We start from the raw sequence: 6,000 nt of genomic DNA, 5'->3' as shown, positions 1-6,000 counted from the left end.
GATAAAAAAAAAGGATGAAAAAAAGGGATGAAAAAAAAAGGATGAAAAAAAAAGAGAAATAAAAGAGAGAAAAAAAAAGAGAAAAAAAAAAGAGATGAAAAAAAGATAAAAAAAAGAAGAAAAAAAAGAGAAAAAAAAAAGAGAAAAAAAAAAGACATAAAAAAAGAGATGAAAAAAAAAAAAAAAAAAAAAAAGGGAAAAGAAAAAAGAAAGGAAAAAAAAGTAGATTCTAATTTTATTTGAATGAGCAAAAAAAAAAAAGAAAAAGAAAAAAGAAAGCTTAATTCGTTAAAGATGAGCTGAATAGCGACAATACAAATGAGTAAAAAAAGATATACATTTATTAGGCCCAACTGTCTGTGCAGAAACAAGAATGAATGAGAAAATTAAATTAGGGTAAACAATAAGAAAAGGCATCGGTTGTTAAGCACAAATGATGTCAATGATGATCTATTTGTCCGTGCACGCAACAAGCGACTGCTGTCTTCAATTAATTTGATTCTTTCTCTTTTCTTTAAAAAAAGGGTGAGTCACATCCCTTGTTGGCGTTATAACGTTTAAACTATTACCTTTGTCATGATCTCATATAATTATCTACAAAGGTTTTGCTAAAAAAAACGCGTCTGCATACCCAAAGTCGTATGCTTTAACAAAAAAAAAAAAAAAAGGGAAAGATTTCGAAAGGTCAAAAACTCCGAAGATGGAAGTAACAGCGCGTGCACGCCCAGTTTTGTCTTTTTCCTTTTTCTGTTTTATTTAAAATTAACACAATTATGAGTACTACTATGCAAAACTTACGCCGTTGCACCTGCAGTCGTTGTAAAACGGGTGTTAATGGGTTTAAATTAGTCAACCGAAAGACTCTTGTTAATCATGAAGAAGCCGATGAGAGAGCATCCTTCTTAATGGAACGCATGCAACGTAAGACATGGCTAGGATCTACTTAAACACTTACTGATCTTTATTTTTTCACGTTATTAGAAATCAACGAGAGTAATTGCAGCCTTTTTTTTTTATGAATAATGGAGCGATCTTATTTACAAATTATTATTTTTATTAGATGCTGCTACAGAAACAGCTGATGTACCTGAACATGCTGGAAACAATGCTGACGAGGAAAGTGACGATGAAGATGTACTCGACGAAATTTTGGATGAGGAGGAGGAGGATGAAGAAGAAGCTCCTGCAGAAGGTAACCTCAGCAATACGAGTAGTAATTTAATAACTAACCTTTTATAAAAAGATCCCTTTGCTCGTTTTGGCAACAATGAGTATCTTCCCACCGAGCCTTTGGCATTCGTTTTGTTTTTGACCTTGTTTTTGCTCAACGGTAAGCACTTGACTGAAGAAGCTTGCGAGATCTTGATGATCATGTTCAATATTGCTTTGGAGATCACCCACCACCGCTACCGCTTTCCCGTACGCGCTAAAACTTTTGTAGCCTGGTGTCAGCTCGCATCAAGAGTACATCATGGTATGAAGGAATACGTTAGCTGTACCATTTGCCATGCTGTTCACCCATTCGAAACTGCCTGTGAGAAAATTGCTTTGCTCGGAAAGACCTGTTCATCAGTAGAGCCTTTTCCTCGATCCACACGATGCGGTAACGATCTCTTTTTGGCCAATGCAAAAAACGAGTTGAAGCCCAAGAGATCATTCTTCTACAATTCGATTATCACCACTTTGAAGACTTTTTTTTTGCGTGAGGATTTTGTTGATGATGTCAAGCAATGGCAATCAAGAGAGGTTATTCCTGGTGTCATGTCCGACGTGTATGATGGAAGTATTTGGAGAGAGTTTAAGATGGATCCTGCGGATGAAGTACCTTATGTTCAACAATCCGACTTTAACTTGATGTTGACGATCAATGTGGATTGGTTCCAGCTGTACACAAACAGTGTGTACAGTTGTGGTGGAATTTACCTTACAATTCAAAACTTACCAAGGGAAATTAGAAACTTGAGAAAGAACGTGTTGCTTTGTGCTTTGTTGCCTGGTCCTGGAGAACCCAAGACGTTCCAAATGAATCACTATTTGCGTCTTCTTGTGGATGAGTTGCTCTTGTTGGCGGATGGTGTACAAATGCAGACAAAATATCATGGAATTGTCACCGTCAAAGCGGCCCTTACCATGGTAGCCTGTGACTTGCCTGCTGCAAGAAAGGTGATTGGAATGACATCCCATAACTCGATTAATGCGTGTAATCAATGCACGCATTTATTCAAATCTATTCCTGGACACCCCCACCAAAGAAATTTTGCATCTGCCCCTAGAGATGGTACTTTGATTATTCGTGATGCGGCTAGTCATCGGTTAAACGCTGATATCTGGAAGAACACTGCGACTGCAAGTGGACGTACAGAATTGGAGCAGAAAAATGGTGTAAGATATAGTGAGCTACTTCGCCTTTCATACTTCGATCCCATTGAATTTGTTGTGTTCGATATCTGCCACAACACTTTCATGGGTACGGCCAAAAGAATGATGCGTGTGATCTGGAGAGAGGAGATCAATATTGTCAATGATAGAACGGAGCCATTGATCAGCAAAGCACATTTGAAAGAAATGTCAAAAGCCTGTTCGGAGAAACTTGTGTTGCCTTTTGGCTATGACGGTCAATCACTTTGTAGAAAGATGAAGATCGGTGAAGTTGGCTTTGGACATGTAAAAAGCGACGAATTCAAAGCTTGGGTTTTGGCCATGTCTCCATATTTGCTATCAATGAGACTCCCTAAACAGTACTATGATAATTGGATGGATTTCGTTGCTGCGAATGTGTACCTGTCGAGTCCGGTGATTTCTTTGGAAGAGGTTGACAAGATGCATGCGCACATGATGACATTTTTGGATGATTTTGTTGATACTTACAAAGATCCTACCTTGTTCGTTTCCAATATGCATTACCACACTCATTTGAAAACGGTATTGACAAAATGGGGTCCAGGTCCTTCGTCGTGGATCTTTAACTTCGAACGTTACAATTGCGATGTCAAATCATTCAAGACAAACCGAAAAGGGCCGGTCGAGAAAACGTACATGAAGAAGTTTTTGCATGCCATTCACAGTGAAGATTACTTCAAAGGTTTAAACTCTTCCTTGGTACTGGGACCAAGACACCAAGTACAGGTCGAAGGATTGTTTGCGGGTGGTAACATCCATGGGTACGACAAGGTAAATGAAGGTCTTGAAGGGGAATACCGTAATTCAAAATTACATTTCTCTCTTTCTTGCTTCCTTGAGCTCAATCACGGCTACAAGATTGCGAATGGGTATGAGGAGCTGCCACCAACCGCTTTGAAAGACATGAAGCTTAAACGCCCATGCAATATGGACTCGGTGATGTTTACACATCTTTTGCGTTACTACGTTGATTTGTATCACGTATGGTTTGATCCTTTTGCCGCTACCAGCAGAATCACCACATTCATCACTCTGAATCTTTTTGGTGCTGTGTTCAAGTCGATGGAATCAGCTTGTGCCAATGCACGTGGATCTTACATCCGTGCATTTTATCGTCTGACAGATCACGAGGATATAGTCAGGGAAGAGGAGACTAGTGGTGAGCGTACGGCACGCCACTATAAGTCTATTTCAGATTCTGGCGTGCTCAGACCTGCTCAAGTGGTCATGTTCTTTCGCCATTCCGTAGATGTAATGCAGAGTACTAGGAAAATAGCCAGTGGAACACACACTTTTGCCTTTGTTAGGTACAGTATAAACGTGAAACCATTTTTTCTTCACGCGTCTAACTTTTTTTTTAAGGTGGTTCAAGGAATCAGCGGTGCAGTTGGGTTCTTATAACCATCACAACATGCATGTTGTTGCCAATGAGTTTGAAGAGATGTCACGCATGTCCATATTGCCTGTTCATCTTATTCATTCACCCATTGTAGTCAAGATTAGTCACCTCGACAACATCAATGTAGTAACGAACATGGCTCAGAGGTTATTTTTTTAAATGGTAAAACGTTCTTTTTTTTTTCTCTCTGTATTATCTGGTTTTTTTTTATGGTTTTTAGGATCTATTTTTATTCAGATGAAATGGCCCATCTGGGCAAGCGTGCACGCTGTTCTGTAGTCAAGGGAGACTCGACCACTCTTGAGGTACGAGGTAATGAAATACCTCGAGATGGACCGACAGGAGCATCCAAAAAGGCATAAACCTGTTCCAACTATTAGAATAAATGTTGTAAGTAAATTAGCATTGGCTTTGATGTTTAATTTATTAACTTGCCTTGGTAGATCTCCAAGAGGGACAGAGCTTCACCAACGACGTGGCCAATCCGTGCGCATTAACGGCGTCGTTTTCCTCCTCTGACATATATTCCGGCTGCACCACAGCGTGACAATCGCCAGACGAGATATGGAGGCGGTCCTCAATCAAATGTTGAAAACGTTCAAAGTGTCTTAAACGTCTTCTCATTTTCTAAATCGAAGGTACAGTTTAATATTTTGTGTGTTTTTGATTCTTATACTATACTTACGGTGGCCATTCTTGACTCCATGTTAGAAACAACAGCAGATTGTTGTACTTCTGCTGCTGTTTGAGTCTCATTGCGACGGACTCGTCTTCTCACATTCTCCTGGTGCGTTCTGATACGCCTGGCCAGAACAGAGGCTTGATTCTCTCCAAGCTGGTGAGTATCCGGAAGACCATACGTGCGGATTTCTTCCAGACGAAATTGGTTCAAGATATGGTTGTAAATCTCGATATTTGTTCCCTCCAACAAAGTTGAATTAACATCCCAAGCAGGAAGATTTAATTCCCTACATGCACGCCTGTAGAAAGCACGAATCAGGGCCTACAGATGGTAATATTAAAATGATGTACTGATATTTTTTTAATAGATAGATAGGTATAATTCTTACACTCTGTTGAGGATCAGTTCCTATTCTTTCACCACCAACACGTCGATTTCCTCGTTCATATGCATCCATACGACTCTCGAGCGCAGCAATGCGTTGGTTATCACCAGTACGTCTTCTAGGAGGGGCAACAAAGGCGGGTGCTGCAGGTTGAGCGGATTGCACCACGGGGGTACCGTTTGCGCTGTAAGTAATGTTATTTGTTGTGTTACTTGCCATATTATTTTGTAAAGAAGCGTAAAGAACAATATTATTACTGTTTGGATCTACGCTTATAATTAGACCCTTTTTTGCACACAATAAACTTGTCACAGTAAAAAAAAAAATTAATCCTTTCATCTTTCTTTTTTTTATTCCATCTCTTTCTTTCACTTTCTTTTTCTTTTCCTTTTTTTGAAAAAAAAAAAAAAAAAAAGTTTTTTTCTGTAAGTAATATTCTTTTATTTTATAAGAGTTAACATGTCAGCTAACATTACTCTTGTATAGTGTTCAATTAAAAGAGGTAACCAGCCCAGGCCTACATATGTCCCTATTGTAAGAACTTTAAAAATGCCACGCCTCTCATTCGAAACTAATCGTCCTCCTGCCTTTTTTTTTCTATGACAGGTCTTGTTTCCTCTACATTGGCATAACGCATTGTCTCCTTTCTCTTGGCCTTAATCCCCTTCGTTGGCTCTCTCTTAACAAAATAACAGGCTTTCTTTTTGGGCCATCACTCGGGCATCTGTTTTTTTTTTTTAAAAAAAAAAATGGTAAGATAAGCACTCCTTCTGAAACGTGTCGAAGACTGACAATCATCTTTCATAGATGCCTACAAGACTCTGGTTATTACTGGCTTTTTGGCACGGCTGGCTTACGTATGGTTGCCTAATGAACCACGACAATAAGAGGTAACGTCAACATGAGAATGGGTAAAAATCAAAACCTAATTATGAAAACAGGTTTCAGGCTGCCAAGACTTTATCTAAATGATTCCAACAATGCTCTTCCTTTTGCAACTTGATATCGGTAAATTATATATACCATGCTTTTTGACTATCATATTAATTGTTTGTTATTAGATTCCTACTTTTTACTGGTGCCATCTTAATCTTCGCCTACTTAATGACCGTAAAACTGCTTCTTATGACTCCT

This window comes from Mucor mucedo (assembly GCF_025094135.1).
Source record: "Mucor mucedo strain NRRL 3635 chromosome Unknown EV154scaffold_164, whole genome shotgun sequence".
Taxonomy (NCBI): domain Eukaryota; kingdom Fungi; phylum Mucoromycota; class Mucoromycetes; order Mucorales; family Mucoraceae; genus Mucor; species Mucor mucedo.
This window is presented reverse-complemented; position numbering follows the sequence as displayed.